The sequence below is a fragment of the Chiloscyllium punctatum genome, chromosome 18, assembly GCF_047496795.1.
Source record: "Chiloscyllium punctatum isolate Juve2018m chromosome 18, sChiPun1.3, whole genome shotgun sequence".
NCBI classification, from domain to species: Eukaryota; Metazoa; Chordata; class Chondrichthyes; order Orectolobiformes; family Hemiscylliidae; genus Chiloscyllium; species Chiloscyllium punctatum.
The window spans coordinates 86,811,587-86,824,877 of NC_092756.1; the positions used below are offsets into that span (position 1 = coordinate 86,811,587).

General features: G+C 45.8%; 1 protein-coding gene across 4 annotated transcripts in view; it reads right to left on the bottom strand.

Annotated features, from left to right (window-relative positions):
• LOC140489278 (protein phosphatase 1 regulatory subunit 29-like) overlaps window positions 1-13,291 on the bottom strand; it is a 422,002-nt gene that overhangs the window by 187,299 nt on the left and 221,412 nt on the right. The gene's annotated exons all lie outside the window — the stretch shown is intronic.

Here is a 13,291-nt window from a genome sequence, read left to right on the forward strand (position 1 = left end):
GGATGCCCCTGCAGATTGTATCAAGTGAGTTCAGTTTTCACATTAAACAATCATTTTAGCATAGCAATTAGCATGTAATCAATAAATTGCATTAAGTATGAACTGAAATTAATAACTAGTGTCTCAATTAAATTTACTGAAGAGACATTGTGTTTACATGCAAATGTCTAGTACACTTCAGAGATTATAAAATAAGTCATTTCCATGATTTACCTCAATGGCAGATATGAGTTTTGCCTGCCCTACAAGGACCAGCATATTTGGAATACAGGAACAGGGTCATAAGACAAAGCACAGCAATTGGGGAGGGGGTGGGGGGCGGGGGGAGGGAGAGGGACAAGGAGAAAATGATTCCTGATTCCTAATTCTGCTGAATTATTTAGCCAGTTTGTTAACTGGTATTCCTTGAGTGAGGACTGATTGTGTGTATCAGGAGTTTCGTAATCAATGTGTTTTAGGTGTAAGTCAGGCCTCATTAGGGGATTGTTGTTTCATTGGCTGGTTAAAGACTGAGTGTTCCTCTTGTCTCTTTCACTTTTGAGAAAAGGACAAATGTTGATTTTTACGGTAGGGCTTAGCCCTTGAACTCTACTTTTTTGTTTATTTTTGAATGTTTCTTCACTGTTTTTTGGTGTTTGGACTGAGCCCTTGTGAAGAAATACATCTTACCAGATGAGCTGTTCCTGTGGGGAGGCCTAGACCTGGGACTGGGCCTCTGAAGATTGAACACCTGTGTGTGTGCGCTGGGAGGTGAGCACTTGCTGTATCCTGGAGTTTGGGTGAAGACCTTTCCTTCAAGAGTGGACCAAACCCCTGTGAGTTAACTGCACCTGTACAATGTACTATGTTCCTGTGAGTGGGCCTGGTTGGCCAAGGATGGGCCAGGACTCCATGGAGATGGAATACTTGTGTGCTGTGAGGTGTGCATTCGCTGCCTTTGGAGTGGACTCTGCCCTCGGTTGTGTACTCTATTTTTAGCAATGGACTGTGCAGTTTGGAGTGACTCAATTTCTGACCATGCACTTGTATATTGGAGTGGACTCTTCCTGGGAATGGATTCTACATCTTGAAGAGAACTGACTATGCTAATGGACTCTGTATCAGAAAGGGCTCTATTTGTTGGTAATTAACTTTGTCATGTGGTTTGTTGGGGTTATCACCTGCACTGACTTGTGTATCCCTGGGACTGGCAGGTCTTACTGTGAGCTGGGAGGCTCCTGGGTCATCCTGAAAGCTGTCACCCCGAGAGCCAGAGGGTGGGTAGGCCATCTTGTGAACCTGAAGGTTGGTAGGCTGTCCCAAAGGTTGGAGGGTGGGTAGGTCATCTTGATGCCAGTCGCCCTGAGAGCCATAAGGTGGGTAGGCCGTTCTGAGCGCTGTCATCCCGAGAAGGGGTAATCGGGATGGGCTGCCCTAGAGGTGGTCGGAAGGTGTGTCAGAGCAGCCGAGAGTCAGAAGATGCGCAGGGGCAGGCTGAAATCCGGAAGGCTTGTGGGCTGCCCTGCACGCTGTCGTCCCTGGGGAAGTGGATGGGCTGTCCTAAAGGTGGCCGGAAGGTGTCAGGGTAGTCCACGGGCCAGATGGCGCATCCGGGTGGGTGAGAGCCCAATGGTATGTAGGGGCAGACAGAGCCGGAAGGCGGGTAGGCCATCCTCAGCCCACCCTGGGTGGGCTGTCCTAGAGATGGTCAAAAGGTGTGTCAGGGTGGACCGAGAACTGGAAGGGGAATGGGGTGGACTGAGAGCCGGAAGGTGCGTAGGGGTGGGCTGCCTTAGAGTGGCCAGAAGGTGGCAAAGGAGCACGGGGTGTCTACCCAACACCCTGGAGCTGTTCTGGGACAGGTGGGTATTGCAGGGGGTAGAGTGTATTATTTCCCCCTCCAACAATTTTGATTTAATCCCTGCTCCCCTCCTCCTTAATTTTTTTGATCACACAGCATTGTCCTTTGATGTGAAGGGCACTGCTTGACACTGGCTACTTGAGTGTTTCCTTTCTTCCTGGTGGTGGAAATTGAATAAAGATTTGTGCACCTTGTGTCTTTCACTGTGTCTCACACCTGCACACACACAGCATGGGTGCTGGGGAAAAAATAAGCACTGCTGCAAAAAAATATAACCAGGAGATTTAGAATCTCCTCTGCTCAAGAAAGAATACAACCAGAAAAAAATATATATAAACAGGTGCTTCAGAGAGTCTCCTCACTTAAGGGATGGCTTCACAGCTGGCTGGCCAAAGCCGTCTACCATGCACGTGGAAATAAAAGGTGACTTGGTGACGGGATACTGGCCTCTGTGTAATTATTTCACCATTCCACCATTCCACCACCCGAGCCTGCTCACCAATTAGTTAGATCACTCCGAACATTTGCCTCAATTCTATTTGTCCACCTCAGCTGTATATCCCCAAAAACCTTTTGATCAATGCACCACCTGGCCTGGCTGTATGCCACAGAGTCTAACTAGTCCACACAGACCATATTCCCAACCCAAACACCTTTCCTATTCATGTACTTACCCAAATATCTTTTAAATGTTGAAACTGTACCCCACATCCACCACTTCCTCTGGCAGTTCATTTCATGCACCAGCCACTCTGTGTGAAAGTGTTGCCCCTCATGTCCTTTTCAAACCGCTCTTCTCTCGTCTTAAAAATACTCTAGTTTCAAACTCCCCCACCCAAGGGAAAATATTCTTGCCATTCACCTTGTCTATACCCCTCATGACTTTATAAACCTCCACAAGGTCACCCCACAACAGCCTACACTCCAGTGAAAGAAGTCCCAGCCTATCCAGCCTCTCCTCATAACCCGAACCCTCCATTCCTTGCAACATTCTGGTCAATCGCTCTGAACCCTCTCTGGTTTAATAATATTCTACTTATAAGTCTTACTTTTTAACAAACATTCCTTTCAGGATTTGGGGTACACTGACGAGGCAACGTTCATTGTACATTGCAGACAGCAACTACAACTAGTGGAGCAGGAGGCAAACAGAGGTCTACCCAGCTAAAAGCAATAGGCTCCCTTTCTTGAAAGTCATGAGTGCATCAGTTGCATCTCTAAGGGCAATCCAATACTTTTGATCATCAAAATCCTATGCCACTTCATAAGTTAGGACGCTAAAAATTAAACTCCAGGTGACTGTTCCAGTCATAGAGTCAGCCAGCATGGAAACAGACCCTTCGGTCCAACCAGTCCATGCTGAACATAAGCCAAAACTAAACTAGTCCCACCTGCCTGCTCCTGGCCCATATCCCACCAAACCTTTCCTGTTCATGAATTTATCCAAATGTATTTTAAACGTAATTGCTCCCACATCCACCACTGTCTCAGGAAGACATGCGAACCACTCTCTGTGTAAAATATTTGCCCCTCATGTCTTTTGTAAGTGTCTTTCCTCTCACCTTAAAAATGTGCCCCCCAGTCATGAAATCCCCCACCCTAGGGAAAAGATAACTACCATGAACCCTATCTATGCCCCTCATGATTTTATAAACTTCTACAAAGGCACCTCTCAACCTCCTACACTCCAGTGAAAAAAGTCCCAGCCTATCCAGCCATTCTTTATAACTCAAACCTTCCATACCCAGTAATACCCTGGTAAATATCCTCTGAACCCTCTCCAGCTTAATGATACCCTTTATATGATGCAGTAGTACTCAATTGTAGAAAAGTCTATAATTCGATATATTTCTATTATGTCCTAGTTATAGACAGAAATCCTGTCTTGGATCATCTGTTGAGTATACTACTTGGTTATTAGGCATACTCAAAGTTATAGCGTCAGAGCAGATTGTTATCAGAGGTAAGACTCTCCAAAGCAAACCCCAGTAGATATTCATCAGTACAAAAGCTTCAGAACCTGGCAACTGTCTGCAATTAATTTAAATGGATACAGTTCAATAAGAGAATTGAAGTGATTAATTAAAATCCAGGAACAATTCGCAGGGATAGGGTAGCATCAATCTCAGATCAATGGCTGTTCAGAAAGGCTTTTGAGAGTCTTGAAAACCTGATGAAAGGCTCTAGCACACAGAACCCATATCAAATCCCTATAAAAGTCTCCACAATATACCCTTACAATAGCGTGATCTAAGGGCAGCTCCCAAGACAAATTGGAGTGTGCATTCATAGTGAGTAGTTTGACTGAGTAATACAGACAATCTGAAAAGAGTAATTCACCTTGCCTTTCAGGTAAATCTATACCTCATCAAAGCGAACATGAGAACACTCATGGCACACGCTCTTCAATCACCATGCTTCAGGAATTACTCTTCCAGCTTCAGAGCTGCAGGAGACAGGGTAGTCAGAATGGTTGCCTGTGCTTTTCTCCTCATTATTCTCCGGTGATGAGTCTACATTCTCAAAGCAAAGAGAGTTCTGATGCGCTGTAAATAAAAAAATGGGCTTGGCTCGTTCCTGTTTAACTATAATCCTTGCTGACAACTCAGCCAATCTTTCAGCTCGAACATTAAATAGGAGTTCTGCATGTTCTGGATTTAAACCCCCTCAAGAGACCATCCAATGAAGATCAGAGAAGTCTCCCCACGTCCTGACCTACATTATTCCCTCATCCAGCACCATCACTCATTTACGCCGATATTCAAACTGACCACCATGACTGGCCACATGACAAGAACAACTCGGGCTGTTTTTTGTAAGAAGTGGCACTTTCATCAAATTTCATGGAGGGCTTCTCACCGTGAGGCCCAACAAGTTTCCTCATGCACTCAACCCAACTTCACCTCATTAATTAGATACTATGTGCTGTAGCTTCCCTCTCATCTCTTCCCAGCTGGATTCTCCCACTCATCATGGGCCCAAGTACTCACTGTTGCTGAGGTATCCTCGGTGCAATATCGAACCGGTCATTGCGTACCCTGTCAAGCTCTGGCAACCCAGAGCAGCCATTCACAGATGGGAGATGTTCACCATTGACAGGCCAGGCGAGGGGAAATTGGTGCCCCGCTCTGCAGACAGGGACATGGAGGTCCCCAGGAATGGGGTGATGCAGAGAAGGGACACCCACTTCTCACAGGACTGGCAGAAGAGGCCGAGACAACAGGCATTGCCACCTGGCCACAGGGATCTCCGCAGTCCAGAGAAATGTCCAGCGGTGCCGAGAGGTCAATGACCTTTCCTGCTCTGCCAGACTAGGTGCCACCATGATCCCTCTACTACCTCGCACTCACTCTCTCTCTCCTACTGCACTCTCCTCCCACCAAGGGCTCAGGGGCTACCACTGAGGGAGACAGTGGGCAGTGGTAATCTCACTGGACCAGTCATCCAGAAACCAAGTTTAATATTACAGGAGAGTGGGCTTAAATCCCATCACAGAAGATGGTGAAATTTGAATTTGATTTTTAAAAGTTGGCCTAATGGCAACTAATGTTGTAAAAACCCATTTGGTTCACTGATGTTCTTTAGAGAAGGAAATCTACCATCCTCACTTGGTCTGACCTACATGTGACTCCAGACTCACAGCAATGCAGTTGACTCTTAACTGCCCTCTGGACAAATAGAGATGGACAATAAATGCAGGCCCAGCCAGTGACACCCACATCCAATGAGTGAGTTAACAAAATACTCACATTATGTAACCACTTCTCCAAACCCCTCATCGTACTAACCTACGTGGCTTCTGTGCTGCTTGCTTACTCATTTCAATCATGCCCTAGCACTGACAGTGGTACCACCCACATTCATATCACTCAATCCCTCCCATTTTCTTACAAAAGGCTGTTTTCTCCTGGAATAAGACCAAAACAGCCAGGATCAGTGGTGAGATGTCCAAGTTTTGGTTCCTTACTCCCGACAAGGAGAGGATTTTGGTCCCCACTGATGAGAACTGGAAGCTGCCATGTTGAAACTTCCTGCCTTTGCAAGAAAAGGCCTTGTTTATTGCTGTGCTACTCTTTCATTATCCTCAATTGGAATGAGTTATTGTCATACTTCAACTTCTACACCCTTAGAACATAGAACATATGGCCATCACACATTCTCTCAATCCAAGGTCTCTACAGTCAAGAAAGTGGTGCCAAACCCTTCCCCTCCACCAACTGTGAGGAAAAATATACAGAGGATACCTCAAGAGATGCACGTGCAATTGCTGTCTCCTGTAACTCCCACGCACTCCAACACAGACACCTCAGTTAGCTAGATTAGTGTTGGGAACACAGGCTGTTGAGCAGTCTACATCCATGTTTCCTCAGCTAGCCAAGAAAGAAATACCTCTGGTTGTTGGCACTCAGAGAGCTGCCAAAGACTGGCCACCCAGGCAGGAGAAGACACGCCTGGTGTCAACAATCATAAAAATGCACAAGGAGTCACGCAAGAGTAACAGGCCGGCTTACCTGGAGCACTGGGGAACCTGCCACAAAGGTTGCACGGCTGCAGCAATGCAGCTGGTGCCATGCTGACTCAGACATGCGAGGGTCTGGTAGCATTGATGGACAGGTTGGTGGCTGCCAATGAAACGTCAGGCCCAGCAGCTTCAGAGTTTGTTGGAGGTACACATTCCTGAAGAAGGGCTAATGCCCGAAACGTTGATTCTCCTGTTCCTTTGATGCTGCCTGGCCGGCTGCGCTTTTCCAGCAACACATTTTTAAGCTCTGATCTCCAGCATCTGCAGTCCTCACTTTCTCCTGGAGGTACACACAGTCTTGTTTGCCATCACTCCAGCCCCTGGTGCTCAGCACCAACAGGATGACGACTCAGGGCAAGGAACGTTCAGCTTGAGCTCCCTCCAGGTGCCCCTTCCACACATGACACAAGGGGCAATTGTTTCACACAGAGAGTGGTTCGTGTGTGGAATGACCTTCCAGAGGAAGTGGTGGATCCCCAGGTACAGTTACAACGTTTAAAAGGCATTTGGATAAGTACACAAATAAGAAATGTTTGGAGAGATATGGACCAGCAGCAGGCTGGCTTGGGATTATGGTCAGCATGGAGTGATCGAACCGATGGGTCTGTTTCCATGCCTATGACTCTGTGGTTCCTCGAAAGTGGAGTCGCAGGTAGACAGTAGTGAAGAAGGTGTTTGGTATGGTTTCCTTTATTGGTCAGAACATTGAGTACAGGAGTTGGGAGGTCATGTTGCAGCTGTACAGGACATTGGTTATGCCACTTGTGAAATATTGTGCGCAATTCTGGTCTCCCTCCTTTCGGAAGGGTGTTGTGAAAAGATTTACAAGAATGTTATCAGGGTTTGACTATTTGAGCTATAGGGAGAGACTGAATAGGCTGGGGCTGTTTTCCCTGGAACATCAGAGGCTGAGGAATAACCTTATAGAGGTTTATAAAATCATGAGGGGCACGGATAGGATAAATAGGCAAGGTCTTTTCCCTGGGTTGGGAGAGTTCAAAAATATAGGGCATAGGTTTAAGGTGAAAGGGGAAAAATTTAAAAGGGACCAAGGGGCAACTTTTTCACACAGAGGGTGGTACGTGCATGGAATGAGCTGCCAGAGGAAGTGGTGGAGGCTGGTAAAATTACAACATTTAAATGGTATCTGGATGGGTATATGAATAGGAAGGATTTGGAGGGATATGGGCCAAGTGCTGGCAAATGGGACTAGATTAGTTTAGGATATCTGGTCGACGTGGACAAGTTGGACCGAAGGGTCTGCTTCCATGCTGAATGACTGTCTGACACAATGAGTCAGGGATGGTGCCAAGAGATACCCGGCCACAGTAGGAACCACACACCCCTCTCTACCCTTGCTGCTATCAGAAGTCTCTTCTCAGGGCCAGGACTTCCACCTCCAGCCTCCCTATTGTCATCACCCTCCTGCACGCCAGCATTGTAACTCCAATGGCCACAATGACATTCCCAGCCTCCCTCCTGCTGAGATGACCTCTGATTAACGTATGGAAGTCCCAGGAATGATTGTGGCCAATCCCCTTGAGTGACGTAGCCAGACAGTCCTGAATGGGGAGTGACCAGATCCTTGACTGATCTGTGGACACCTCCCCATTTGTATTCCCTCACCGCCTCGAACTGATTGAAGTGGACCCACCTTTCATGTCGGGAATTCTCATTGCCTAGGTCCTATCTGGTGGAGGGTGTGTGTGTGTGTGTGTGTGTGTGTGTGTGTGTGTGTGTGTGTGTGTGTGTGTGTGTGTGTGTGTGTGTGGAAGACAGCATATTAATGAGATGGGAGTGTGTAATAATGAGGGGGCTTGCAAGCGAAGCATGTTCCTCGACCCCTCACCAGCAGAAATCTTGTCTCAAAATCAAACAGTAGTTGGAAAATGCGACTTCTTGGTCTCAATGCCAAGAAGGCCCTCATTGGACATGTCGCTCAATTTTCCTCCGTATCTCATGGTAGCTCACATTGTTCAGAGCCTAGGAATATATCCCCCCTTTTTTCTGAAAAGTGGTTTATCAGTTGTAAGGCATTTTTGGGTGACCAGAGAGTTTGGAAAGCTGCACTCTTATTGATGCCTCAATGTAAACATTTTCATCCTGGTTTTCCTATTGCTCCATCTGCTCACATTTTCCACCCACCCATTACGGCCATCAATTCCTTTTGTCGGTTCCTCCTTTCCTCTCTCTCTCTCTCTCTCTCTCTGGTCACGGTCTCCAACTATTCATCCCACTCCCTTCCATGTCCCCACCACCATTGGCACAATCCAACATTTCCTAGCTACTTTCAGATCTGACAAAGAGTCTCTGGACTCAAAATGTTTACTCTATTTTATCTCCACAGATGCTGCCAAACCTGCTGAGTTTCTTAGTGAAGCACAGCCGGTCAGGCCACATCCAAGGAGCAGGAAAACCAATGTTTCAGGCATAAGCCTTTCATCAGGAATGAGGCTTGTGGGCTGGGGGGTGGGGGGTGCTGATAGATAAATGGGAGGGGGTGGGGTTGGGGGGAAGGTAGCTAGGAATGCAATAGGTAGATGAAGGTGGGGAGAAAGTGATAGGTCGGAGATGAGAGTGGAGCGGATAGATGAGAAAGGTGATGTACAGGTCAGGAGCCTGGTACCGAGGAAGCTTGGGACTGGGATATGTGGAGGAAGAAGAAAGTAGGAAACTGTTGAAATCCACATTAATTCCATTTGGTTGCAGGGTCCCAAGGCAGAATATGAGGCATTCTTCCTCCAGGTATTGGGTGATTAGGTTTGGCGATGGAGGAGGCCCAGGACCTGCATGTCCTTGGTGGAATGGGAGGGGAAGTTGAAGTGTGGGGGGTGGGATTGGTTGGTGCGGGTGTCGGAGAGATGCTTTCTGAAACAATCCGCAAGTAGATATCCTGTCTCCCCGATGTAGAGGAGACCACATTAGGTGAAACGGATACAGTAGTTGACATTAGTGGAGGTACAGGTGAATTTCTGTCAGATGTGGAAGGATTTCTGTCCTTCTACTGTCTTTTATTGCAAAGATGTTTCATACGAAAAAGGTACCTTTGATAGAGAGCAGGCAGTTACTCTCTGTCTAACGTTCAAACTGCCTGCTGCTTTAACCATCAAACATTGGTTTGAGGCCAGCAAAAACAATAAATTCAAACTTACATGAGTTTTGGTATCCATGGGCAAAATTTAAACTGATTGATTAAATTCAAATTGTTGTGAAAACAGCAACCAACTCAGGCATCTATTTCAGAGCCAAGTGTTACATATTTTCAATTTTCCAGTACACTCTGAGACTGCTAGCTAGTCATTGGACAGGTGCTTGTAAACTATCAGTGCAGAACAGCTTTCACTCTCTCTTAAAGATCCAGTATACCTCTTCAACTTCATCACATTATGAACAGTGAACCACATGACATTTTTACAATGCAGTGAGGACAAACCACTAAGGTTTTATTGCATCATCTGCTTTCACTTGGAGCTCTCTTGTCCCCTGTGGCTATGTGTCTAATGCTAACTATCTGTACTGTATATTCTACAATGTATCTATTATAGCTCATGGAACTTGTACTAGTAAATTTTGCTTTTTTAATAACTGTTAAACAACTGCTATCCAAATTAAATCCTCCCTTTTTTATTGCCAGCACCATAGATTACATATTTGAATGAGTCACATCGTATAATGGCAGGAATAAACAAATCCATCCTTGTCCCATTTCCTACACCATATACTGTAAGTATTTCAGTCTGTGACAGTAGATATTTCAGCTGTCCCTAAATCACATTCCTTTTTTAGGTGACTGATGACACTCTCTACTGGAGAACTGTTACAGGCCACTGAGGGTCTGTTTGATTGCATGTAGATTGGAGATTTATATACAAATCTGCCTTTCATTCACATAAAGACTTCCCATATATACACTATCAGACCTCCCCTGTATAAACTATCAGATCCCCATATATACTCCAACAAATTGCCCCTCTTACAAAAATCGATCTCACTAATGTACATGAGCAAGTATCCCCTATATAAATGAATCAATATTCCTTATATAAATTGAATTGAGTTGAATTCGCTTTAATATCACATGTACTCAAATGAGTACAGTGACAAGTTTATACTTCAACATTTACAGCAGCGTCTTAGGTACAAAGGTACATAGATACAGTTTCTTCAGTTACAAAATCATAGAAAATAGAGAAACAAAAAGTCCAGCATTGTAGAAGTAAAAGGTTCAGATCAACGGTCTTCCAACCCAGACTATGCTGGCACCTAGCTTCTAATCTGCACTGGGCCTAGCCTCCAGGCCGCACCTGGGCCTAGCCTCCAGGCCGCACCTGGGCCTAGCCTCCAGGCCGCACCTGGGCCTAGCCTCCAGGCCGCACCTGGGCCTAGCCTCCAGGCCGCACCTGGGCCTAGCCTCCAGGCCGCACCTGGGCCTAGCCTCCAGACTGCACTGGACCTAGCCTCCAGACTGCACTGGACCTAGCCTCCAGACTGCACTGGACCTAGCCTCCAGACTACTCCAGGCTTCACCTCAAGATTAATGAGGCCATTCTGGAATCACCTTGAGATCAAGAGACCACCCTAGGCTGAGAGACCGCCGGAAAACCACCACGCTGGGCCAAGAGGATGCCATGCTGGGAGGCTGTTACACTGATTTCCCATTTCTGTTAACAAATCTCCTTTGCGTATGCTGAAAACATTACTGAAGAAATTAAAAACCTCCCCTATATACATTACCCAAACTCCCCTACACAAACTCACAAAACTCTCTAATAAATGATAATAGATCCTTCTTATATAAACTATCACACCTTTTGGCATAAACAAACAAACTTCCTCCATGTGCTTTAACAAGCTTCTCAATGTATACTAAAAAAGATTCCCCGTATACACTAATGGACCTCTTTGTATACGTTAACAAATATAACTCTTATACACAAACAGACCTCTTCTACATTTACTAAAGATACATGAACAGGTTCTTCCAATATAAACCAACTTCCCTCCCCATATAATTTAATCAATATTTTCTATAAAAGCTTACAGACTTCCTCTATATGCAGTAACAGATCTCTGCTATATAAATTAAAAGAGCCCCCTTACAGATTTCACCTCTCCATCTAAACTAACAGACTTTTCTATGTGCCTTAACAAACATGTCCTGCATTAACTATCAGAACCACTCCATATATATTTATATGTCTCCTGTCTGTTCACTAATAGCTCCTCCCTTGAACAAAGCTCACCTACAATCGACTCAAAACGTACTAGGTGTTAAGCAGCCTGATCAAATGTTAAGAGGATCACTAAAAGCCATTAATAGTAAACCACAAGAAATGTCCAATTTCTATTCTTCTGGGCCTTGTAGAGGTGCTCTAGCAAGAAATGACTCCTGCTAGCCACATGCATACATCTCCTTTCTCCCTGACCAGGTCCACAATTTGCTGGCCATGTTGAAATGAGGTTGAGGCAAATTGGAAATTGATTGAGGCCTCTGTCTGGTACAGGTAGGCAGCCAGAGATATGGCACCTGTTCCAGATACAAATGATATTCTATAACTAGGGGGCATAGTTAGAGAATTGGGGCCAGACCGTTCAGGAGAGACAAAGACAGACATTGCTGGAAAAGCTCAGCAGGTCTGGCAGCATCTGTGGAGAGAAATCAGACTTAACGTTTTGGGCCCAGTGACCCTTTCTCAGAACCAAGGAGAGATGTGGTGGAGGGTTGTTTTTCAGACTGGAGGCCTGTGACCAGTGGAGTGCCAGAAGGATCGGTGCTGGGTCCTCTACTTTGGATCCGAGCATAAGAGGTAGGGTTAGTAAGTTTGCAGATGATACCAAAGTTGGAGGTGTAGTGGATAGCGAAGAAGGTTACCTCAGATTACAACAGGATCTTGATCAGATGGGCCAACGGGCTGAGAAGTGGCAGATGGAGTTTAATTCAGTTAAATGCAAAATGCTGCATTTTGGGAAAGCAAATCTTAGCAGGACTTATACACTTAATGGTAAGGTCCTAGGGAGTGTTGCTGAACAAAGAGACCTTGGAGTGCAAGTTTGTAGTTCCTTGAAAGTGGAATTGCAGGTGGATAGGATAGTTAAGAAGGCGTTTGGTATGCTTTCCTTTATTGGTCAGAGTATTGAGTACAGGAGTTGGGAGGTCATGTTGTGGCTGTACAGGTCATTGGTTGGGCCACTGTTGGAATACTGTGTGCAAGTCTGGTCTCTTTCCTATTGGAAAGATGTTGTGAAACTTGAAGGGGTTCAGAAAAGATTTACAAGGATGTTGCCAGGGTTGGAGGTTTTGAGCTATGGGGAGAGGTTGAACAGGCTGGGGCTGTTTTCCCTGCAGCGTCAGAGGTTGAGGGGTGACCTTATAGAGGTTTATAAAATCATGAGGGGCATGGATAGGATAAACAGACAAAGTGTTTTCCCTGGGGTCGGGGAGTCCAGAACTAGGGGGCATAGGTTTTGGGTGAGAGGGGAAAGATATAAAAGAGAACTAAGGGGCATCTTTTTCACACAGAGGGTGGTACGTGTATGGAATGAGCTGCCAGAGGAAGTGGTGGAGGCTGGTGTAATTGCAACATTTAAAAGGCACTTGGATGGATATATGAATAGGAAAGGTTTGGAGGGATATGGGCCGGGTACTGGCAGGTGGGACTAGATTGGGTTGGGATATCTGGTTGGCATGAACGGGTTGGACTGAAGGGTCTGTTTCCGTGCTGTACATCTCTCTGACTATGACACTGTGTTAGGAAGCACTTGTACACACAAACGGTGGTAGGGATTTGGAACACTGTTCCATAAGTGGCAATGGATGCTGGATCAGTTGTTAATTTTAAATCGGAGTTTTCATGAAGCAAAGGCATTCAGGTATAAACGCCAAAGGCAGGTAAATGGATTAGGCCATGGATTAGCCATGATCTCACAGA